The sequence below is a fragment of the Chiloscyllium plagiosum genome, chromosome 36, assembly GCF_004010195.1.
Source record: "Chiloscyllium plagiosum isolate BGI_BamShark_2017 chromosome 36, ASM401019v2, whole genome shotgun sequence".
In the NCBI taxonomy this organism is placed as follows: Eukaryota; Metazoa; Chordata; class Chondrichthyes; order Orectolobiformes; family Hemiscylliidae; genus Chiloscyllium; species Chiloscyllium plagiosum.
Window position 1 is genome coordinate 6,219,226 of NC_057745.1, and position 26,540 is coordinate 6,245,765.

A 26,540-nucleotide genomic window follows, 5' to 3' on the forward strand; every position below is an offset into this window, starting at 1 on the left:
TTGTGCAGAATGGCAAAACTGAAGTTATAATAATTAATCTTATTACATACACTTCACTGGGCCTCCAAGGCGAATCCTATTTCCAGACCTTTGGTAACGAGAGGATTTTAACCAACAATTGAGTTAAAGGATTTCCTGTGACTGCTCGTTCCATGTCTGCTCCCCCACACACCCTCTTGTCGTACTACTCCACCTCTTCCCCTCCCCTCCCAAGCTTACAAGAACAGCCAACAGCAATGTTGGTGGCAGATCAGGAAGTAAGTGCAGTATAACAGTGTGACACACACAGGCACATGCACACACCTACTTGTGAATGTCACAGGTAGGTGCACCTTAGACGCGGCTCAAGACAGTAAGAGCAGGTATGTCTCTCCCTTTTTTAACAGAATTTAAACAGGAGTCTGAGTCGGTTCCTAAGAAACCAACTTGTTGCACTTTGTATCTTTGTCGCTGCAGGAGACACGGTGCTTTCTTTCGGGTTAATTGTTGGCAGATGCTGTTTTGTTGTCTTGATGTTTAATATTGATCTGTCTCGCTGTTTGCCAACAGAATTTTTTTATCTCTGTTTCCAAGTCTGTATTTAAAGTACTGTATCTTACTGAGAGTATGCCTGAGGCTAGAAGACCACCTCTGTACTATTATTTCAGGGCCACATGTTTCTCAGACGTTCACAGTAGCTGTCTCATAATTTTCATTACGATTCTGCAGCTAAAGGAACGGCAAAGCTGAACAAAATTATTCCATCTGTTTTCTACTTCACCAGCAAGACTCTGTGAAAAATCAGAGTTCCACAACAAGATATATCACTTGAATTTCAGGGTCATCACCATGGTAACTGAAACAAGAGGGGGGGCGGGGATGGTGGTGGGATTATGGGGTTTTCTTAGCCCACTTGGCTTCAGCTGAAAAATGCTACAAGGAATTTGGGTCTGAAATCTTTATCTCTGATTGCGGTATCATGCCCAATTTGAAAGCCTTCCCAAGGTTTAGGTCATTGATGTTCCCTTCAGTGTAGGTAGCTCCCTGTTCAGTGTTCATGAACTACCTCCCAATACCCTGACCTTAACTTGCCCACCTGCTGCACAGTAAGATCCAACCAACAACAAATGCACTGCCAGCTAACTTGTTTTCCTTTTTAATGAGTGGTAATGAAGTATCAGTGTCGCGACTGGGACATTGCAAAATCCCCCTCCAAAAACTGCTTGGGTGTCTTTAAATCCCACCTGTCAGGTGCAAGGGGCCTTGTTATATTGTGTTTTTACCAACATTACAATCAGAGTAGATTGTTTTTTCAAAAGTATACTTTATTCATAAAAAACTTAGTCACAAATGCAGTTCAGATGTACAGTAGCGTATCAAACAAGCAAACATTGGAATTTGTTTCAATCCAGCAAACAAAACCAAAGGCATCGCTAATTTTCACAAGACTATATTTACATGCATTTGAGACACCAGGAGGGGCAATAACTGAACAGATCCACATTTAACTTTAGCAGAATGTCCTCAGATCGTGGTCTTTCCCCCACTGTACCTCGGCGGCAGCTGTTCCAAGCTTTAGCACATCCCTCAGCACGTAGTCCTAGACTTTGGAACGTCTTTCACTGATTTGATGGTCCTTCAGGCACAATCAGTATTTATCTCGATGTACATCCAGGGAACAGGCCGTGGAGCACAGAGTTTTGCATCATTGAGCGGCTCAGGACGATCCTTGACAGTAATCACTGCATCTTCCTCTAGACCTCCTTTGCATAGGCATATTCCAGCAGGAGATTTGTAGCAGACTCTAACAGCCGTGTCCCACGCCTCCCTCCACTTTGGTGTGGATGAGCTGTTTTTATTAAACACTGCAGAACATTTGTTCAAATAACATTTTTAAAAATCTATGATATACCTTGGAGTGTCCTTGCCTCAAGCTGGTGACTCTGATGGGTACGTTACAGTCTCGTAACAATCCATACAAAGCACCTCTGACAACATGGCACTTTCTCAGTCCTGCATTAAAATAAGAGCCTTGACCACATGCTCAAATTCAGTGGTACTTGAGTTCTCAATGTCCTGAAATACAAATGCTATCAGCTGAACCAAGTACAATAGGACACCTCCTTCACTATATATAATGCAAGCAGCTAGCACCATAGATAGGAACAAAGCAGAAAAGTGGGGCAAAGGTATTAATTAATCATGATCTCATTGCACAGGTTTGAGGGGCTGAACAGCCTCTTCCTGCTTCTATGACCTTGAGTGCAAGCTCAAGCCCTAAATTGTGCTTAAAGGGTCCAATGTTTGAGATCAATAGAGATTAGTTTGCTTACCTGAACCCAAGGACTGTTGAATTACAGTGTGACTGAGTTTTCAGTAATACGTTCAAAGTTATGTCTATCATTGATAGAAATTCATGTTACTCGAGTTGTGGTTACCATTGAATGGCTCCTGCAGACATTGCTGTCAGAGTCAGGTTTGGGGAAGGCAGTGATGCACCTTAGAGTCAAATAGTTGGCCGATGTTTGCTCTTTGGGCAAAAGTGTATTGGAGAGGTGTCAATACAGTGGCATTCACATCTCAGGAACCATACAGAAAAACAACAGGCATTTATTCAAAGAATATATGCTGTATTTATCATGGAAGGTTGTTCTGTCCTTTTGTTGGTTGGGGTGGCAGTTGGGGTTTGGGGGTGAATGAATGGGGGATGGTAATGATCAAACATATCATTATTGACTTATGACTTACACGGTTATAAAGCTAGAATCTAATGAGCATGTCCTTATGTCCCCTGGTTTTCCATGACATTTATCAACCATGGTGTATTTGGATCTCCGGATAAAGAATGTACTGTCTGGAAAAGTGGTGGAGGCTGGCTCACTTGGAAGCATTCAAGAGGGTATTGGATGGATATTTAGATAGATGGGTTGAAGATTGTCAGAAATGGTTCTTTGGATACATGATTTGTTGGCATTTTCTGTGCAACAGATTCTTTGAACGATTCCATCCTGTCTGTTTCAGGTTCAAACTAAAATCCAGAATGTTCTATGATAGGCCAATGAGACATGTTTGAGTGGGTACAGCTTCTCGCTCTCTGCTCTATCCAGTACACTCATAGATTTGGAAAGCATTTATTAAGGCTTTATCATAGAAGGGTTTTGTAGAATCTTTCCCACTCCTGATCCCAAATCACCCAATGGTGAAAAGTGGGGAATTACTCACTGGGATCACTCATAGGAAACATCCACTGTAAGGGATTATGAGGATAGATTGAATAAATTGGGGCTATTCTCCTTAGAACATTATAACAGTACAGCATAGGAATGGGCCCTTCGGCCCACGATGTTGTGCTGAACGTGATGCCAAATGAAACTAATTTTTTCTGCCTGCCCTTGGTCCATATCCTTCCAATCCTTGCATGTGCTTATCTAAAAGTCCCTTCAGTGCCCATTGCAGAGAAGAAGACTAAGAGGAGGTTTGATAAAGGCTTTCAAAATTTATGAACAGCCTGGTTAGCGTAGATAGGGAGAGCTGATCCCAGTCGTAAAAGGAAAAAAACAAACGAGACATAGATCAAAAATGATGTGCAAAAGAAGTACTGGTGCTGAAAGAAATGACTGTTTCACACAGCGAGTAGTTAGGGTCTGGAATGCACTGCCTGGGAACATGATGGGAATAGATTCAATTTGAGACATTGGAGAGGACAATGAATATTTGGATAGAAATAGAATTGAAGGATGCGGGGAGAAAGCAGGAGATTGGCACTGGGGGATAGAACTGGTGCATATACGAAGGGCCAAATGGCCTCCTTCTACGCAGCTGTGATACTGTGAAAGAAGATCTGCTCGTACACAAGGTTTCTGGAGAAAGTGAATGTTTTTAGGAAAGGAAGGGAAATGAAAGTTTAGAATTGAAAATATGTTATGTCTAACTTGGATGGGATCACTTTAATGGTTATGACTGAAATTAGGAAGAAAGGCATCAGCCAGAAGTCTAAATGTAAAACATACTCAGATTGTTATAAACAACTGAAATGTCTCACTGGATCAGATTTTGATTCAATGTCAGGCTAGATTTGTCTCAATAACCTACATTCTTGTCACTCGTAGCAACAGGATTTCTGTGCCCATTCAACAAAATAGCTGTAGAACTGGACCTACCAGTAAGGACACATTCACAGAGATCTGCTTTCTTGTTTTGCAGTTACTTAAAATTTCTTTTGTGGAGCAATAAACATAAGGCGCCTCTACCATTGAAAAAGGTAACTCTAGACGCAATTAATAGAATCCCAACATTGTGGAAACAGGCCCTTCTGCCCAACAAGTTCACATTGACCCTCCCAAAAAGTAACGCACCCAGACCTATTCCCCTACCCTATTATTCTATATTTCCCCTGACTAATGCAACTAACCTACACGTCCCTGAACACTATAGGCAATTTAGCATGGCCAATTCACCCAACCTGCACATCTTTGGATTGTGGGAGGAAACAGGAACATCCAGAGGAAACCCATGCAGACACAGGGAGAATGTGCAAACTCCACATAGACAGTCGCCTGAGGCTGGAATCGAACCCGGGTCCCTGGTGCTGTGAGGCAGCAGTGCTAACTACTGTGCCAACATGCCACTTCACGATTATTAAGCCTCATTATTCCTGCTCCAAATAATGTTTCTCTGCACGCTGCTGAAATTAGATTCTTAGTTGCACTTGAAGAAGGACTTTTGTCGATTCTCCTGCTCGTCAGATGCTGCCTGACCGGCTGTATTTTTCCAGCACAACACACTCGACTCTTCGTCGCACCCTGTCCATCTTTCTCATCTCCTTAAAGACTACTTGTGATGTCACCAAGTGTCCTCACCTATCCTAGTATCTCCCCATTTGGCTGGGTATTGGAATTTCTTCAGTCCCATCCTCCCAGAGTTAGTTTATAGATACATGAAGAATGTTATTAAACTGGAAAGGAGTACAAAAATGTACAAGAATGTACCTGAGACTGGAGGGTTTGAGTTATAAGTAGAGGCTGGGTAGTTTAAGACGTTTTTCCTTGAAGCTGAGGGGTGATCTTATAGAGATTTATAAAATCATGAAGGGCATAGATAAAGTGAACAGCCAAGGTCGTTTCTCCAGGTTAGGAGTGCCCAAAACTACAGGGCATAGGTTTAAGGTGAGAGGGAAAAGATTTAAAAGGGACCTGAGGGGCAGCTTTTTCACACACAGGGTGGTGTGTGCATGGAATGAGCTGCCAGAGGAAGTGGTGGAGGCAAGAATAATTACAGCATTTTAAAAGAGGTTTGGACAGGTACATGGATAGGAAAGGTTTAGAGGGACTTGGGCTAAACGTAGGCAAACTGTACAAGTTCAGCTCAGGAAACTTGGTTGTGGATGAGTTGGGCCACAGGTTCTGTTTCTGTGTTGTATGACTCTATGACTTGAAACATTAACTCTGCTTTCTCTCCACAGATGCTGCCAGACCTGCTGAGTTTTTCTCGCAGTTTCTGCTTTTGCTGCAAGTTTTTGTTGCCAATAGAAATTCTTACCATACTTCAGGTCATGAAAGGCATCTTATGAACACAAGTCGTTCTTCATGTAGTTGAGTACTATGTTTGGCAGAGTCTTTACCAAATGAGGAGAAAGTGAGGACTGCAGATGCTGGAAATCAGAATTGAGAGTGTGGTGCTGGAAAAGCACAGCAGATCAGGAAGCATCCCAGGAGCACGAGAATCGACGTTTCAGGCATAAGCCCTTCAGGGGCTCTCGACAAATGAGCCACCAGATGAGCAGTGGATGGTCAGCTGTTACAATGAAAGGCAGCAGGTTTATAGGAGATCGGATTAAGAACCTTCTTCACCCAGGGGGTGGTGGAAATCTGGAATGCATTGCCAAGGAGGGTAGTTGAAACAGAAAACCTCACACTCTTTAAATATAGGGAGGTGATGGCCTAGTAGTGTTGTCGCTGGATTGTTATTCCAGAGACCCAGATAATGTTCTGAGAATGCTGGTTTGAATCCTGCTATGACAGATGATGGAATTTAAATTCAGTAGAAATCTGGGAATTAATCTAATCTTGAGCAAGAATCCATTGCCCTTTTAGGGATGGAAACTGCCATCCTTACCTGGTCTGGCCTACATGTGATGTGAGACCCACAGCAATGAGGTTGACTCTGAAGTGCCATCTGGACAATTAGGAATGGGCAATAAATGCTGCCTAGCCAGTGATGCCCTCATCCTGTGAATGAATTAAAAAGTAGTATTTGGGTGAATGCTTGTAATGTCATAACATTCAAGGCTGTGGGCCTAGTAGAGGAAAATGGTACTAATGTTGGTATTAGAGGTTTATTCTGGTACAAATTGGATGCACTTAAAGACCTCTTCTATACTGTATGTTTCAATGACTCTAGGCCACAATAATATACATGCTGTGAACTCCAGAGCACATTGCCTCAACAGCAGAATTGGCAAGGCCAAGTTTCAGTGACACTTGTTTGGGGACAAAGATGCATTTGAATGAAAAGCTCTGAGTGATGTGAGGCAGAACTGGACAGACCCCAGCTTGTTCTGGGTTTGCCCCTCCCTCCCTGAGAAGCTACCAAGGCAACAAAGAAGGACTTGCACTTATACAGCACCTTCCATCACTTCAAAATATCCCAAAGTGCACTACAAGCACACATTACCTTTGCAACATGGGCTAGTTGTGGTGTAAATATTGGCCAGGGCACCAGGGGAACTCCTCTGAGGGAGTGCCATCAGATTTGCTGTGCCCCCTGAAGGAATTCCCAATGGAGGACTTATGCCCGAAACATCGATTCTCCTGCTCCTTAGATGCTGCCTGACCTGCTGTGCTTTTCCAGCACCACGCTCTCTCGACTCCGATCTCCAGCATCTGCAGTCCTCACTTTCTCCTTTAATCAGGGAGTGTCAGCCTTGATTCTGTGGCTCTGGAGTTGGTCTTGAGCCCTTGACTGTGAGGCCAAAGTGCTATCAGTGTTGTGCCACAGCTGTTGCCAGGGGGGCAGAGCAGAGCTAACTGGCACAGGAGGGGGAAGGGAAACTCCTGACTGTTCCCCTTTGCTTTGCATACAATCTCATACTAACTACCCACTAGCTGGGGCCACCTCCTTTTGGTAATGACAAGGTAATATCCCGTGAGCTAATCCTGCAAATACCAATTATCATTAAAAATGCACAGGCACATTGTTTACTTTTCTTGTGCACTGTCCTTTGCTCTAGATAGTTTGAGTGTGTGCATGTTGATCACGCTCTTTTCAGGAGGTGATTCTTCATGCAGAAGAAAAAATATTCTCCACTTTGAACTGTTGGGTTTGCAGTCCCGAGATCGTCTGTCCTGACCTGCCGTGCTTTTCCAGCGTTATACTTTTCGACTCTGACTATGCAGCATCTGCAGTCCTCACTTTCTGCGAGTTGGACTGAAGGGTGTGCTTCTGTGCTGTACAATTCTATTTCCTTCCCTGAAGGACATTAGTGAATCGGTTGGATTTTCAGAGCAATCAGTGATAGTTGTTTATATACAGTAGTTGGTGTCAGGTGTGGGTGCAGACTGCACGAATCTTTTACTGGAACAAAGGTTTTCTGTTTAATGATTAGCTGATTACACAGAGAAAATACCTTCATGCAATTGCAGCAATTTTGATAATTAGCATAAAAAGTCAGAGGCAAACTGCTCCCTCCTTTCAGTGTACAAACATAACCTTGTCAAGGAATTTGCTTACAGTATTTATGACATTACTCAACTTCAGATTCCAAAGTGAATTTAAATATAAATAAGAAAAAGAAACTCGTGCCAATTTTGGCTGTAGATCAGGAGCTGAAAGAATGTATTCCACATCTAGAATAAGGTCACAAGTCACACGACACCAAGTTATAGACCAACAGGTTTATTTGAAATCACAAGCTTCCAGAGCACTGCTCCTTTGTCAGGTGCAGTGCACAACTGCCGGAGCCTCGAGACTTCACCTGACGAAGGGGCAGGGCTCCAAAAGCTCGTGATTTCAAATAAATCTGTTGGACTATAACCTGGTGTTAATAACCAGGTGTCAACCAGGAACCTGGTTTCCTGATGAAGGGCTTCTGCCTGAAACGTCGATTTTCTTGCTCCTCGGATGCTGCCTGACCTGCTGTGCATTTCCAGCACCACTCTAATCTTGACTATAACCTGGTGTCACGTGACTTCTGATTGTGAAGAATATTGGTTCTATATGGGATGTCACCGGAGAGGAAGACTCTCAGAGTGAGATGGGCATTAAGCTGTTTGGCGGAATCCACTGAGTTTGGACAATTGAAAGATACCTCATTAAAAGTAAGGTTGTATAGATAAAAGGGACTTCAGCTGATGAAGAAGCAGCACTCTAAATGCTTGTGATTTCAAATAAACCTGTTGGTCTATAACCTGACGTCATGTGACTTCTGACCTTGTCAACCCCTGTCCAACGCCGTTACCTCCACATCACATCTAGAATAGAATAGAAATAAATTGTCATGTGTACTTGTACACAGTGAAAAGTTTTATAAGCCACCCTACTATGGCGCCTATGTTAATGACTGAAGTCATGCATAATAATAAAAGAGAAATTAAGACAAAATTCATCACAGTTCAGTTAACAGTTCCTGGCCTCAGGGAAAGCTGATTAAGAAGCAATGGAATACCGGGAAGAAGCAGCCAGGACATGATTGTCATTCCCAGATGCTTGGCTGGTGGAATAGCCTCAGAATAGCCTATTAGTTAGCTGTGTTTTCTAGTGTGTACGTGAGGTATCCAAATTTCAACCCCCATGTTTCTCCATGCTCAGTTGGCTGGACTGCTTGTTTGCAATCTCATGTGAATAGCCTGGTTTCAAATCCTGCACTGGCTGAGGTCACCAGGAAGGTCCCACCTTCTCAACATTGCCCATTGCCTGACATGTGGTGATCCTCAAGTTAAACCCACTACCAGTTGAATCTCTCCCAGAGTGATGGCTTTACGTTTAGTTAGCTTTCGCCTCTTTTGTATGCCCCATTTCCTTCACTCAACCAATGGCAGTTTTGCTTTCAGGGGTCCGAGCCTAAGCTTTTAAATTCTATCCAGAAACTTCTCTCCTCTCCATCCCTATACTCCTGTTTGCACATTCAACAAAACCAAACTCTCTGCCTAAGTGTTCCATAACCATTTTAACATAGTATTGTTTGTTGTTGGATTACCCCCATGCCACCTTATGATAGTCCCCCATGTTTAAACACAAGTTGTAGACCTCTCTGACCTCACTGACTCTCTCTCCTCCTTAGAATTTATCTCGTTCACCCAGAGCTTTTAGTAACCCCTTGCAATCCAGCTCCTTTGGCTTGGGTCCCTCATCAATGAGCATCCCAAGAGTAGAAGGTTCAGATCGAAGCATTCACAGAGTGGTTTACACAATTCTTCAGTTCAAGCATTGTTCTTCTTGGGAATCAAAACTCTTTTTGGTGGATATGGTTAGCAATGTGAAGAGGATCAGGTAATCTGCTTTATGTTTGTGTGTTGTTGATCGATGGATAGATATTGACCAGGATTCTGAGAATAACTCCCCTGTTCTACAAGAAAACAATGTCACTGGTTATTTCCCATCTATATGAGCATGTAGTAGGGGCCTCAGGTGAACTCCTCATCCAAAAGTCAGCACTTTCCAACATTGCAGTGCTCCCTCAGTATTGCACTGGCACGTCAGCCTTGTTTGATTTTGTGCTTGAGCCCTACAGAAAGTTTTGAACTCGAAACTGGAGATTCAAAAGCAACAGTGCTACCAACTGAGTCACAGCTGATAAAGTGAAATAATTATTAAATATTACAAAGCATTCTTTTCAGTGTTCATTTACTTGAGAGTGGATGCAGTTTGAGTATCGACCAATATCTTAGTTGCTAATAAATTTGTCAACAAACATTTATTAACTTTCAATCAGCACCTAATTTGGAAACGTTCCAGCGTTGATTCTATTTGTGAAGTTAAAATAGAAGTTCTTTGTTACTGTAATGACATAGCTGCTTGAAACCTTGTGTCATGTACTTTGTGGTTCAAATGATATAGAAAACAGGAGTAGAAGGTGTGGCTAACTTGCCCTGATGGCTTAATCAGCATTGTATGAGGTGAAATTAAACCAAACAGCTTCAAATTGTTCTGATGTATGGTCAGGGCTAAATCAGCTGACTTTTATTCTGAATTGGTTTCAGAGTTGTACACTCATTAGCGCACATCAGGAAGCCATTCAGCCCCTAGAGTTCATACCAGTGCTTCGACTCACTTCAACTCCAGTGGGTAATAGAATGGAGATTTCAGTCCTCCAGAAATTGAAATTATCTGGATCTCTGCTGCCTGTAATTAGATTCATGGGAAGTACATATTCGCTCATCACTCCTGTATTCACTAAACCTTGCCGCCTGTCCATTAATGTCTTCGTTTTTAAAATGTAACCCTTAGGTTCAAATCCTTCCCCTCTAGGTCTGTAACCTCCTCCGACCCCAAAACACTTCAAGAGCTCTGTGGTTGTCCAGCTGTGGCCTCTTTTGCATGCCACACATCCCTCACTCAAATGTTGTGGCTGTGCCTTCAGCCATCCTGGCCCTAAGCTTTGGAGTTCTGTCCAGGTAGATGCTATGTTGGTGGCTCCTGACTACCCTTTAAGATGGCCTAGAAAGCAAATCAATTAAAGGGCTGCAACTGAAATAGCATCCACTTGCCAGTGAAAGATGAGGAACAAACCAAACTGAATTTTTATTTCCCAGCTTCTATAACAGGTTGGCATCTGGAACCAGTTTCCAAATCAAGTCCGCCATGAGAAGAATTTGGATAGAGGCAGCAATGGATAGGTGGAGCTGTTCAGGCTTGGCTGAGAGAGAGAATATGACCGAGAAGAGTGGGAAGTGAATTGATTGAACTGGAGTCAACAAATATTTGGATTCCTGTTGCTTCACCAAAATATCGTCACAAAATACAAAGACTGTGACATGAAACCAGCATCTCCACGGCTTCAACAAATTCTTGACATCCAATTACCTGAATACAGAGCAGTCCAGATACCAAACTCCATTTATTTCCTATAATTGCAGAAATGAATATCTGTGTGACTATACATCAAGTTGCATCATGCCCTGACTATCTTCTCATACAACCTCAAGCAGTCCCAGTAAATACTTTTTTTTAATCTCTTATGGCAGTTGTCATTAAGTGTGTTTAATGTGGTACATGTCCCTTTATGGCAATTTCAGCTACAAAGTCACCAAAATCAGAGACCAAGCCTATTATCTAGGAATGTGCAGATTTAAAAACAGACTCATGTTAACCAGTGGCAGTGGTGGAAATAGAGGAAAATGGAAGAAATGGATGCACTACACTAGAGAAATCTTTTACTCCAAGGGACATCTTCTAATTATCCACATGTATAATATAGACAATAATGAGATGGTAGGTAAGTGCAAGGAACATTACGACGAAGAGACATTCTTTGAATTTTACTTGGCTCTTACAGGTTTTAAATTTCCTGAATATTTGGTGTAACATTGCATCAAACCTGACTAGCTGCATTCCATAGATACCATCCCTACAAGTGAAGCAACAACGCTACATTACATTTGATCATCTCCATCTGTATTCACCTCAACTGTTTAGTCATAATTTGATATTTGTCCAACTAATTGACATGTCATTACCAGTTTCAATGAATGCTCATTCCATAGAGATACAATGCCTTAGGAAACACGCAAAAATCTTTTCCTGGAGTTTTGCTAATTTTGCTTTCAGAGCTTTTTGTAATCAAAAGTAGAAGCTGATTAAATTGGTACTTCGATTAGCTGTAACTTTAAAGCAATATGCAGATAATTACTTAGTAGTATAGAACTTTAAAAGGAGGCAAGATATCAAAGCTTATCACGCTACACTAGTTAGAATTAGGATGCACGCTTTAGCCATGAAAATAGGGGCACCCTTTTATCGAGAAATCAAGGTTAACGCTTTTGGTCTGGTGAGCCTTCCTCAGAAATGAGGACCCGAAACATTAACTTTGACTTCTCTTCACAGATACTGCCAGACCTGCTGAGCTTTTCCAACAATTTCCATCTTGTTTCTGATTTACAGCATCTACAGTTTTTTTTGGTTTTTACTCTTTTATAGAGGGTGAGAAGAGGGTGGTGATTGGTTGGGCCATCACGAGCATGGAGATGACAACAGAAACTGTCAATCTTAATCCTCTGACCTTAAGTAGGTTGACTCTGATTGATCAGGGTGTTACCATGGGAACGCAGCAAAGATCGGCAGTTTCCACGATCTTGAGAGAAAGTGAGTACTGCAGATGCTGGAGATCAGAGACGAGAGAGTTGTGCTGGAAAAGCACAGCAGGTCAGGTAGCATCCGAGGAGCAGGAGAATCGACGTTTCAAGCTTAAGATCTTCATCAGGAATCTTGTTTCCATGATGTTGTTTTGTCTGTGAAAAGGGCGCGATGTATGTATAAATTCCTTTTGTCTACATAGTCAAAGTCACATGACACCAGATTATAGTCCAACAGGTATATTTGTTATCACAACTTTTAAAAGTTCGCACTTTAGAAACAGCATTTCCAATTCGTCAATCTCATTGCAGTGAATTCACATTGACAAAACATGTATTATAGCAGAACAACCTGTATAATAGCAGCATGAAACAGTCAGTTTCCTTTGTTCAAATGTTTGAGAAATTTCCCCTTCCAGATAATCTGAGGTAAACTGGGCTAAATTGGTGTCCCTTTTTTTTCAAATTCTGTTTCTGGTGTCCTAATGCCAATGAAAGCAGGATTTGACATCTCATTTCCTTCCAGCACTGTATAGATCTGTATAATGTCCCTCCTCATGCAGTCCTCTTGTCAACAGTAAGGGGTTGAAGATGATACCTTGCTGGGCCTAGTGTTCTGAAAATAATTAAAGATGAGAAAAGCTGAGCTTATCAGTCCAAAAGATTGTAAAATCCACTCATGCAAATATCAAATAGTCTCTTAAATGATGTCTGGAATTGTGGCTCCCCTTATATACCCAGGAATCCATTGATTGTTCACTAATTCCTCTGCATTTGAAGAAACACAATATGCTGATTTTCAAAGAAAAATTCATATATGGGATATGGACCTCACTGGTTGGGCCAACATTTCCTGCCCAACCCCTGAGTGCTTTTGAGAAGTCTTGGGTGTGTCCTAAATTTGCTGTTTCCTGTAGCAAGGTAGCATCTTCTTAACTCTGAGTGTGTACCATTTGTAACACTGAAGTAATGCACCGAAGAAGCTTCAACAGCAGCTTCCAACTCCCTGCCCTGCGAATAAGGAAGGAGACAGGATTTGAACCACCAGTGATAAAGGAATGGTGATAGATTCTAAGTTGGATACTGTGTAAAAGGGAATTTGTTGGCGGTGATGCTCCTATGCACTTACTGCGCCTGTTCTTCTAGATGGGAGAGGTCAGGGATTTGGAAGGTAAACTATGCTGATTGTTTTGATTGTTTTGACAACCTTTTTCTGCACTTCCTCAATAGGATATACTGATGCATCAGTTGACATTCTGTTATTTTTATTATTTATTCATTCATTCACAGGATGAGGGCATTGCTAACTAAGGCAGCTATTATTGCCCATCCCTAATTGCTCAGAGGGCAATTAAGAGTCAACCACATTGCTATGGGTCTGGAGTCACTTGTAGGCTAGACAAGGATGACAGATTTCCTTCGCTAAAGAGCATTAGTGAACCAGATGGGTTTTTTCCTGACAATCAACAATGGTCATCATTTGAATGTTAATTTCAGATTTTTATTGAATCTGCCATGGTGGGATTCAAACTTTAAGCATTCAAGCCCAGGTCCCTGGATCTCTGAAATAACAGTCCAGCAATAATACCACATGGCCATCACTTCCCCTAAAGTACTCAAGTGTTTGGAGTGAAAGTTGAACCCTCAACCTTATGATTCAGGAGTTGAAAGTGCCAGTGCTGGCACCGAGCATGTACTGATCGAGAAAGTCCAAAGTCTTCAACACAGACTTTATGCTTCTCTGGACCTCAGTGATGGTAAAAATAATCAAGATTCCCCAAATTACCATTGCCTTTAAACAAACATTCCTTTGGCGGAATGATCACAAAGTGGGATGTTCTCTTTTTAAAAACCGAAAGAACTGCGGATGCTGGAAATCTGAAACGAAAACAGAAATTGCTGGAAAAGCTCAGCAGGTCTGGCAGCATCTGTGGAGAGAAATCAGAGTTAACGCTTCAGGTCCGGTGATCCTTCCTCAGAAATGTTCTCCTTTTTATCTGCATTTCTAAGTACATCGCTAAGACTCCTCAATTCTGCAGTTGATAAATTCAGTTTAAGCAAAGTCTGAGGCTTCATTGAAGGTGTCATCGTCATAGAGAAGTGCAGCATTGAAACAGACCCTTTTGTCCAACCCGTCCATGCTGACCAGATATATCTGTGCAAAGGTTTGGGTGAATCAGCTTGCTGCCAGTCCTGGTGGAACTAGTTAAACACATGAGGAGGACAGAGTCGAAGAGGTTGTTGATGGGATTAGTTGTTGAAGGATAGATAGAAGGTAGTGTGGAGTTTAAACACCAGCATAGAAACACTAACATAGACATGTTGATTTAAATGGCATGTTTCTGTAAAATAAGACATAAGACTACATAATTCTGGTAGGGAATCATTTAGTGTATAAAAATGCCTCTCACCCTGAAAATAAGGACCCACAAGGGAGAGATAATAGGATTCTGCTATTACCTGAGATTATTCAGAATTTGACAGAGGGTGGTGGAACGTTGTCAGACAAAAGGCGCGGAGGATCCAAGTCTGGCTGTTTGATATAAACTTGCATAACACGGTAAACAGAGCTTAAAAATCACACAACACCAGGTTATAGTCTAACAGATTTATTTGGAAGCCCTAGCTTTCGGAGTGCTGCTCCTTCATCAGATGGTTGTGGGTGTCTGTGGTGTCTATAACCACCTGACGAAGGAGCTGCGCTCCGAAAGCTAGTGCTTCCAATTAGACCTGTTGGACTCGAATCTGGTGTTGTGTGATTTTTAACTTTGTCCACCCCAGACCAGCACGGCAACTCCACATCAAGGTAAACACGGTCCAAGAGAAAGCTGGAGGCAAATCTGTAAGGGAAATGAAAGATGATGGAAAAGAAACCATTTTAATTTGGAACATGCTGCCTAAGAGAGCAGTGGAAACAGATTTTGTCACAATGTTTGAAAGGAAATTTGACATATGAACTTCAAAAAGGAAAGATGCACAAGTCTATTGGGGGAGGGGGTACAAAGCAAGGGGCGTGTAGGTCTAATTGGGTAGCACTTTCGAAGACCTGGCATAGATAAGAATTGTCTCCTATTGTGTTAGCTGATTCCACCTCTGATTCATGAAATCTGATATCTGACAAAGGGTTCAGATCTGAAATGGTAACTCACTGTTCCCTCCACAGGGGCTGAGTGAGCAGTGTTGTGTCCGCAATCTCCCTTGCAGGGATACTGAGGGAATACTACACTGTCAGAGGCACTTTTCTTTGGTTGGGTCGTTAAACAGAGGGCCTTACGTACCCATTTGGACTCACTAAAATATCCCATGTCTCTATTGGAAAAAACACTATGGGGTTTCCCTGCAGCATCCTAGTAGATACTTAGCTCTTGACCAATGTGACAGATTATTCAGTCCTTAGCATGTTACTTATTGTGTGCAATTTGGCTGCTAGGTTTCGACATGAACAACAGTGACTACACTTCAAAAAGTAAGTGTACAAATGTTTTAGGATAGCCTAAAGGATTGAAAGGTGTCAAATAAATGCAAGATCGTTTTACTATTTCTTTACTGATTTGCAAACAAAGGTTTGACTAAGATGTGTCAAGGACAAAATGCAGTTTTCTTTAAGCCGATAATCTTACTGGAAGGAGAGGATTACTTTGGTTAGCGCATCAGGAGAACGTTGTTCCAACAGAAGTGATTGTATAGTGAGCAAATTAGAGACTAACTATTACAGTATTTATTCAGAAAAATAGCTAATAGTCACAGCTGAAAAGATCTGTGTTGCTGTTATCATCCACTGTCAAGCTTATTGTCCTATTCCTACATCCTTATCTCACTTTATCTTCAAATACCTATTCAACCTACCTTTCAATGTTGACATGGCCCTTGCTTCAGTCACTATCACCACCAGTGTGTTCCACAACCTCATACTTCTGTGTGTATGAAAATGTTCTCTCACTCCACCCTAAATATTGTACATTTTTAATCTTTTTGTATCTTTACTGTAGCATTAGAAACATTCTGCTTTAATTAACTCAGTTGAGGGAGTTAGAATTGATGTTAATCATTCCACCATTGGTGATTGTGCTTTCAGCTGCTTTGGTCCAAAGCTCTAGAATTCCTTCCCTAAACTTCTCTATCTTGCTGCTACTCCCTCGCTCTCATTCTTAAATGCTCCACAAAATCTTTCTCTCTCAGCAGGTTCTTGGCTGTCAGTCCAGTTGTGATACAGTGTCAAACTTTGATCGAATATGCTCCTGTGAAGTGCATGAAACATTTTGCAAGTTAAAGAAGCAGCATAAATAGGATCCTGCTTGATGGGCACGCCATTTACCATCATTAGCATCCACTCCCTCCAACACTGATGTGCAGTAACAACACTGTGTACCATCTACAAGATGCACTGTAGCAACTCACCACCAGACAACTACAACCTGGCACAATGCTTCCCAAATGGAGGTTGGGACCCAGGGCAGGATCATGAGCTGACGTTTTGGTGTTATGAGTTGTCAAGTGATAGTAGCTACTATAGAGTTTCAACTGAGCTTATGCCTTTACCACCAGGTCCCTACTGTCTAAGCCTCGACCACCACAACTCAAGAGAGTTCTCACTGAGGGGTTATGATTAATTTCAAAATGTGAAATGAGGTAACAGCAGGAAAAGGTTTGGGAAGCATTGATTTAGAAGGACAGGGCTGTAGATGCATGGGAGTACCACAAATTGCAAGTTCTCCTCCAATCCACACACCAACCCGTCTTGATTCAATATCCCCATTGTCACTGGGTCAACTCTTGGAATTCCCTCCCTAAGGGCATTGTGGATCTACCTAGAGCACATGGGCTATGGAGAAGGAGATGAATGCAAGAGAACTTGGAAAAATAAATTGTAGTGTCATATTACAGAAGAGGAGGTGGTGTGTCTCAAGGATCGGTGCTGGGTCCAGTGCCTTTCATCATTTATATAAATGATTTGGATGTGAATAAAGGAGGCATGGTTAATAAGTTTGCAGATGACATCAAAATTGGAAGTGTGGTAGAGAGTGAAGAAGGTTATCTCCGAGTACAACAGGACCTTAATCAGATGGGCCGAGGAGTTGCACATATAGTTTAATTTAGATAAATGTGAAGGTCTGCATTTTAGAAAGGCAAATCAGGGCAGGATTTATACACATAACGGTAGGGTCTTGGGGAGTGTTGCTGAGCAAAGGGACCTAGGAGTGCAGGTGCATAGTTCTTGCAAGTGGAGTCTCAGGTAAACAGGCTGGTGAAGAAGGCATTTGGTATGCTTGCCCTCACTGGTTAGTGCATTGACTATAGGAGTTGGGATGTCATGTTGGAGCTGTATTGGACTTTGTTAGGCCACTGTGTTCAATTCTGGTCTCCCTGCTATAGGAAAGATGTTAAATTTGAAAGGATTCAGAAAAGATTTACAAGGATGCTGCCAGGATTGGACGGGTTGTGCTACAGGGAGAGGCTGAATAGGCTGGGACTGTTTTCCCTGGAGCGTCACAGGCTGAGAGGTGACCCTACAGAGATTTATAAATCATGGAGGAGCCTGGATATTGTTAATAGCTTGGTGGGGGAGTCCAAACCTAGAGGGCCTAGGTTTAAGGTGAGAGGGTAAAGATGTAAAAGGAGCCTGAGGGATAACTTTTTCACACAGAGGGTGGTCCATGTATGGAATGAGATGCCAGAGGAAGTGGTGGAGTTTGAAACAATCGCAACATTTAAAAAGCATCAAGATGGGTATATGAATAGGAGGGGTTTAGAGGAATACAGGTCAAGTGTTGGCAAATGGGACTAGATTAATTTGGGATATCTGGTCGGCATGGATGAGTTGAACAGAAGGGTCTGTTTCTGTGCTGTACAGCTCTATGCTTGTAGTAGTTCAAGAAGACAGCTAACCACCACCTTCTCAAGGACAACTAGGGATGGGTAATAAATGCTGTGCCAGGCAGGCAATGCTTAAATCCCTCGAACAGATAATAAATAACAAATGCAGATTTGTTGTTTGAGATGAAAGAGATAACAGATCAACTATTAAGTGCGAAAATACACTCATGGAGTCAGCTCCACCTCCACGTGGATTGGGCAATGTTGAAGCATTGGGTAAGGTCGCTCCCTGAAAGAGCAACAATTATGACAGAAAACATAGTGTAAAGTTCAGTCACTTGTTAAACAGATCAAGATAATATGGAATGACAAAGGTGTGTGAAGACTACAGGAATAAAATGATATAGTACTATTGTTTGCCTGAAGGATAAAGCTAACAAAAGCTGGCTGGACTCACTCAATACTGTCCAACAATAGTACTATATCATTTTATTCCTGTAGTCTTCACCCTCCTATCTGATCTAGCCTCAAAGGCCCCACTTCAAGCATTAGTTTAAGAAGTACTGCCGTACCATTGCAAAACTCTCCGATAGAGATTTCCCGTATGTAACATTGAACCTGTATCTCTTCAATCATGGGTTGTTTTTATCTCTTCTGTTGCTTCTTAATTTTAAAACACCTCCTTAAAATTGCCCTTAAAATTTCTTTCTCTCTGAAAAGACCAACAATAGTTACATTGTATTGCCTTTAATCAGACAGGATCCTTGTGAACAAAAGGGAGAAAAAGCATTATGTAACTTGAATTACTTTCACATGACAGCCGTCTTGATATGATCTTGCCAAGGTGTGAGCAGGAAAGCTCACTTTGAGATAATGGGAGATTAACAAAGCAGTTACTTTCGCAGTTACATATTATCTCAGGATGATTGCCTTAAAAGAAATTCCAATGTTTAGGAAACACATTTCTTTGCTTGCTTTACATTATCTCTGGGTGATCAGTTATGTAGTAATATTTAGTTTGTTAGTTTTTAAAATATTCATCACCCTCACAACCATTGGGAGTAAACTGACTTGAGCCTTCCCAGCACTTCATTTCCACAGCCTGCTGAACTCCTGGGAGAGGCTGCAAAACAGAGGGCATCCCAGGGGAAATAAAGGAAAATCAGGAGGGGTATGGATAGGATAAATAGACAAGATCTTTTCTTTGGAGTCGGGGAGTCCAGTACTAGAGGGCATAGGTTTAGGGTGAGAGGGGAAAGATATAAAAGAGACCTAAGGGGCAACTTTTTCACGCAGAGGGTGGACGCTGGTACATTATTTGAAAGGCATCTGGATGGGTATATGAGTAGGAAGGGTTTAAAGGGATATGGGCCAAGTGCTGGCAAATGGGCCTAGATTAATTTAGGATATAGTTGGCATGGACGAGTTGGACCGAAGGGTCTGTTTCTGTGCTGTATATGTCTATGACTCTGTTTCATATGGCCTGAGGAGTGGGTGTGGAGTATTTGAGATTGTTGGTTGGATTCTGTCAGATCTTTGGTAGGGTGAATACTGACCAAAAACCTTTGCTTTATTGTCATTGCAGTTTTGAATATTAGAAAATATCAGGATCCTAGTTCACAATTTCTGGGGTCTGTGCTGCTCAACACATTCTCCACTTGTGCACTAGCACTGCCAACTCTCAAGGATTGCCCCAGGGTCTAGAGAAAAAAACCGTCTGTTCAGCATTGAGGAAAATTAGTTTTTGTTCTCACTTTTGTGAATGCTTCTATATCAGTTATGAAATTATTGAGGAAAGGGGCCAGGGAGTGTGGGTGTTAGAAGTCAAGATTAATCCATATGAGCAGAATTATTTCTTCCCTTTCCTGTTGGAAGATGATCGTGCAGCTGGAGAAAAGACAATTGCTGGGATTTTAGGTGATTTAATTCAGAAGGTCATGTGATGGAGCCTGCAGGAATGCAGCCAAATGGAGTTGGCAAATATACTGAGCACCTGTTGTTCATGACCTTCCAAAGACAGACTTGCCTTGTTGTGTCTGGGGATAGTGGAGTTGGCTAATGAAAAACACTTTCTTATCTACTTTTGACCTCCAAAACAAATATTCATGTGATTTTTTTTTCTCTCTCTCTCTATTTTCTCCTTTTTACCTTTGAAGGCACAGGACTCACAGTTAGACCATTCGTCTTCCGATACTCTCTCCGCACCCCCCCCCCCACCCCAACAAAGTGCCGTTTCTCAGCGTATGAATTTCAGCAATGAGTGTCAGCAGACTTTGGGCCATGAGGGAATCCCAGCTCAAGTCAATGGAACTAACAATCTGGGGCAAAAACTCTGCAAGATATTTTCCATTTCACAGCTCATGGGCAAGGAAGTCAATAATATACCTTTACTGTCACCCTTCTGCAACTGGCTTGCTTAATTGGCAAAGATAAATCATTAACCCCTTAAAATTCTAGTCCATATCCAGTTCATTATTTTAATTCTTCCATTATGAGTTTGCACATAACACTATTGACTGTCAAGAGAGTTGGTCAAAAATTCATCCTTGGATTTAGAATTGGACGATTCACCTATTGTGCATCACCTATTCCCATCCCCTTACTATTTGGGGCCACGCTTTCAGCTGCTTGGGTCCTAATCTCTGGAATTCCTTCCCCCAGATGTCTCCTCTTTCTACCATGCTGTCTGCCTGTAAGGCACTCTTCAAAGCGTACCTCTTTGGGAAACTGTACCAATATCTCCATATCCCATCCTTCACTTCACTGTCAAATGTTCATCTACTTACCTTTTCGTAAAGCACTTTGTGACATTTTGAAGGTCTTATATATGATCTTCAAAGTGGAAGCTAAAGTCACTAAAATGGCATTGGATGATGTTTTAAAGGATTTGTTTTAAAAAAAACCCTTTTGTGCAGTGTGAGCCAGACCAGCTTTATTGGACATTCCTACTTGTTGCATTTAGTGGCTGGCTTGGCCATTTCAGAGAGTGGTTTATAGCCAACCACATTGTATCGGTCTGAAGTCACATGCAGGCCAGAACAGGTAAGGATGGCAGATTTCCTCCTTTCAAGGACATTGGTGAACCAGATGGGTTTTTATAACAACTGATGATAGTCTCATGAGGCTGAGATGTCAATTAAATTTTGACATTGTTGTTACTGGTAAATCATTTGTGAGCGGCGTCTCGGGCCCCTTGGTTATTTGAGCATGCTCATTGTTATCACCAGCTCCAAGTACCCAATGAGAAACACAATCAGCCATAGGTTTCTCTGATATTGTATGATATATAATGATATTGTATAATATCTCTCAGAAGTGTCACTATTTCTTCTTACATAATAAATTACTTTGAATGCAAACACTGTTGCTTCATTGGGCAGACTCAAGCCAGTATCTACACAGAAAGATCCCATAAACTGCCCCTGGATGAAAGATGATGTTGCCTGGGGGGTGGCATGTAAACACAAGCATTGGGGAGTCATAGAATCCCTACAGCATAGAAATAGGCCATTCAGCCCAACAAGTCCACTTTGACCCTCCAAACAGTAACCCACCCAGACCATTCTCTACCCCATTACTCTATATTTGCCCTTGACTTAATGCATCTAATCTACACATCCTTGAACACATTGCCAATTTTAACATAGCCAATCCACCTAACCTGCACATCGTTGGACTATGGGAGGAAACCAGAGCACCCAGATGAAACTCATGCAGATGCAGGGAGAATGTGCAAACTCCTCACAGACAGTTGCCTGAGGCTGGAATCAAATCTGGATCCCTGGCGTTGTGAGGCATCAATGCTAACCACTGAGCCACCATGCCACCCAGATGCTGTCCTTCACATCGACGTGGGATTGTGAATGTTGATCTGAGCCACAGAAACCGGTATATGGGTTTGTCATTTTATCATCTCACTCAGGGATTGGCACCTCCTGACAGAGTGCTGGAATGATCTAGCATGGTCTCATGATAAAAGGTTGTCATCTTTTTTTGGCAGGCTGCAGTCAAAAAGGGCACTGTTTTGATTGCACTGAATAAATTACAGTGAAACAAGGGTGCTAGAAATGGCATTAGCACTCAAGACTAGATTAGGGAAAATGAGACAGGACTTCATCTCCTCTTATGCTGTTTAGTGACCCCCCCCTACACTATGCACAACCTCAGAAGCACACAGTTATGGAAAATGACTCACTCGTGTAAACCTTCTCACATGAGGAAGGTTAAAGCTGAAAAACTAAAACATGAGCAAGTGAGGGATGTAATATTAAGCCAACCTGCTGAAACTTGTGAATAAAGGATTTGCATTTCTATGCCACCTTTTTTTTTATGACCTCAAGGTCATACATTTGTGAAATGCTTTCCTGAACAGCAATGTTACTTTGGCTAGGTGTTTTAGATTCTGGATGAGGGTCAAATATTGACCAGAACATCTTGTCAAATGTCTGAACTCTCCTTGAAAATGTATTGGAATCCCTTATATCCACATGAGATAGATCGGAAAGGGCTTTAGTTTTACACCCTGTCCAAAAGACATCAGCTCTTACAGTTGAACTGGGAGTATCAGTCTAGACTTTCCATGTAGATCCTTGGGGGTGGGAATTGAACCAATAACCTTTACGATTCAGAGGTAAGAGCATTGCCAACTGAGCCTGCTGCCCAACTACAGCAAGCCCGGTGAACAAAAGATATATTAGCCCAAACCATCTGAGGATGTGCCTGTTGATCTCACGTTGCCAGCACTCTTTGGACACTAGCAATCACCTGATATGTACCAGAGATGGTCGAGAGTTCTTGCTGTCAGTCTGTCCTCTGAAAATTATCCGTTTGGATACATTCATTGAAAGGTAGATCAACTCCCGAGTCAGATTTTTTTGACCTATTTTATTGGTTAAAAGTCGAAAAATCCTTGATCTTAACAGATTAATTTATCTTTATGAAACACTTTCTGAAGGCCTAGAAAAAACATAGCAGAGCTGATATCAACCTTGAAAAAAACCAGTAAATGATCAGCTAATGGAAAGTACAGCTCAGAAAAAAATCAATCACGACAAACACTCAGGTCAAATAAATTCACACTCAGTCAATAAAGTTGAGTGGCAGAACTGACAAGTTAACCTTTTAGGTGCCAGTGTACATAAAATGTAGAATACAGAACAGTACAGCACAGGAGCAGGCCCTTCAGCTCACCGTGTCGTGCCAACCATGATGCCATTCTCAACTAATTCTATCTTCCTCTATTCCCTCCCTGTTCATGTGTCTGCCTAAATGCCTCTTAAATGCTGCTAAAGTACCTGCTTCTATCATCTCCCCTGGCAATGCATTTCAGACACCTACTACTCTATGTGTAACAATCTTTCCTCACACATCTTGTTTAAACTTTTCCCCTCTCATCTTAACCCTATGCCCCTCAGTATTTGACATTTCTACCCTGGGACAAAGTCTCTGACTGACTGACCCCCACCCCCCGCTTCCCCCATCCATGCTTCTTATAGTTTTATATATTTCTATCAGGTCACCCCCTCAGCCTCCAGTGCTGGAGCGAAAACAATCCAAGTTTGTCCAACCTCTCCTTCTAGCTATTGCACTCCAGTCCAGGCAACACCTTGGTTACCTTTTATTTGCACCCTCTTCAAAGCCTCCACATCTTTCCTATAATATGATGATTAGAACTGCATACAATATTCCAAATGTGGCCTCAGTAAAGTTTTATACATCTGTAGCATGACTTTGCAATTTTTACACTCGATACCCTGACCGATGTCACACACTTTCTTTCCAACTTATCCACTTGTGTTGCCACTTTCAGAGGCTTATGGACTTGGACCCCAAGATCCTTTTGTATATCAATGCTCCTAAAGATAATGTTAAAAATCACACAACACCACAGGTTATAGTCCAACAGGTTTAATTGGAAGCACTAGCTTTCGGAGCGTTGCTCCTTCATCAGGTGGTTGTGAAGAAGGAGCAGTGCTCCGAAAGCTAGTGCTTCCAATTAAACCTGTTGGACTATAACCTGGTGTTGTGTAATTCTTAACTTTGTACACCCCAGTCCAACAACGGCAGCTCGAAACCTAAAGATAATGCCATTTACTTAAAGTAAAGTTGTAGATTTTTTTGTTTTCATATGATTTTAGAGAAGATGGACCAACACAAGGGGAAAAGCAGGGATCGATATTTCAGGTGTACAGCATTCACCAGTTACTGAGATATTTAAGCCACTTGATTGTTATCTAACCCCTGTCCTCTGCCTGGTAACCTACATTGGCTCCTGTTTCTTGCCTTAATTTCAAATCCCATCAATCCACCTCCCCCCTCCCTCTCTGTAACTCCATCCAGTGCTATTTCCTTTGAAGAAGTCAAAATTCCTCCAACTCTGGCCTCCTGCACATTCCTGATTTGAATCAATTTGTCATTAATGCCTACCTCTACAGACCCTAAACTCCATGATTTCCTCCTTAAACCTCTGCCTCTATGCCCTTCCAAGAAACCTCTTAAAACCTACATCTTAGACCAGGTTTTTATTCACCTGTTTCACCTTCAGTGAAATGCATTGGTTTATTGGAACTCTGCTAAAGTTACTAAATGAAAATAGATATTGTGAAATCAGTGTAATTAAGTAATGGGCTTATCAGCTGTGCCATTGGTGAGATGCATTAAGGCTCTTTAAAATGAGCTCCACGGGTTTACTGTTGAACAATAAGAATGTTATTTTCTCAATGACAAATACTAATTTGTAACCAACAGTGAACCATTAACAAAAATTGCATATCACTAGAAATAGCACACTTGACCTTCACAATTCAGTGTTTTTTAACCTGTGGAGGTTAAGCATGAAGAATTACATCCCAAACAGAAGAAAACATACCAGCCACATTTAAAAGAATTTTAAGCAGATGCTGTAGTTGAAATGACCAGTTTGGAATGCACTGGCTGTAGCAACAAAAAGTGATCTTTGCATACATTCTTTTCCTGAGATGAGCTTACAATGGCTTTGTATCGACATTGAATTAACTGTGTTCATAAAGTACCACTTCAGGAGGCAACCATACCTCCCTGCCTCATGGTGAAGGTTAACTTCTGTGTTCCTGAAGATCTAACATTTTCCTGTAAGCACTTGCTTGAATTAAAACAAAGTGTTGGTAATACTGAGCAGATCAGGCAGCATCTGTAGAGAGAGAGAGAGAGAGAATGGATTAACGTTTCAGTTCGATGGCCTTTTCAAATTAATTAACTAATCTCTTGATGTGCTAACTAATATCAAGGAATTTCCCAAAGGGCAGTTCAGAGTAAATCACCTTGCTGTGGGCCTAGAGTCACGTGTGGCCAGACCAGGTAAGGATGGCAGAATTCTTCCGAAAGGATCTTAGTTGATTTTTAATTCCAGATTCTTTTTATCTAATTCAAATTCCAACATCTGACATGGCAGAATTCAAAGCTAGGTCCCCAGAACATTGCCTGGATTAACAGTCCAGCGATAATACCACAAGGTCATCACCTCCCCGTAAGATTATGGCTGATCCATGACCTAAAACTATTTATCTGCCTTTGGCCCATATCCTTTCATACCTTTCTCCAAGAAAAAACTTGAAGTTTACAAAGGGGCAAGAAAGAACACCTAATGCCCTCTTAATTTAATTTACCTGTACCACATTTGCAGACAGTGCATTCCAGACCCTAATTTCTCATTGTGTGAAAAAATTCTTTCTCACCTCAGATTTGCCTCTTTTCCAAAACAGTTGAAATCTGTGTCTTCTGGTTCATGTCTTTTTACAAGCAGGGACAGTTTCTCCCTATCTACTCTGCCTCATGATTTTCAAAACTAAAATGTACATTGTCTGCTTTTGTACTCAGTTCTCCCCATGACGAGTGACTAGTGAATTCACTACTCCAAGTGTAGTGTGCACGGGGACACATAATAAATTTATGGAGGAGATAGATTTTTAAATTAGTAATTGGTTAAAGGGCTAAAGTGGAGTTGAGGCCGAGATGAGATCAGCCATGATCTGTCAAATGGTGGAGCAGACTTGAGGGGCTGAATGGCCTAATCTTGCTCTTTTATACTGTAACATTCTACTAACTTTCCTATTACTTGCTGTACCTACATACTACCCTTTTGTGATCCATACATGAGGACACCCAGATCCCAGAGTTTGAGAATTTTTCACCACTTAGATAATGTCAAAATGAACAGATTCACCTATATTGTACTCCATATTGTACCTATATTGTACTTAACCAGTTTAAGTCCTTATGCCCTTTTCACAACTTACTTTCCGATCTATCTTTGTGTTGTCAGCACATTCCTTTTGTCCTTTCAGTTACATTCTTTTTAATCAACATGTTCAGAATTGGCATTTATATCCCTCTGGAGCAGGTAGGGTTTGAACCTCGGCCTGTGAGCTCAGAGACAAGGGCACTGCCACTGTGCCACAAAAGCTCCACACTGTCCTTTTAGCC

At 41.7% G+C, this 26,540-nt stretch overlaps 1 protein-coding gene across 2 annotated transcripts in view; it reads left to right on the top strand.

The window, feature by feature from the left end:
* Positions 1-240: 240 nt before the first annotated feature.
* LOC122540912 (membrane progestin receptor gamma-B-like) overlaps positions 241-26,540 on the top strand; it is an 80,727-nt gene continuing 54,427 nt past the window's right edge. The window contains exon 1 of one of the 2 annotated variants that reach the window (XM_043677200.1): positions 241-362. The gene's annotated coding sequence lies outside the window, so the exon portion shown is untranslated. The remainder of the gene's footprint in view (positions 363-26,540) is intronic. The other variant, XM_043677201.1, reaches the window with a different exon arrangement.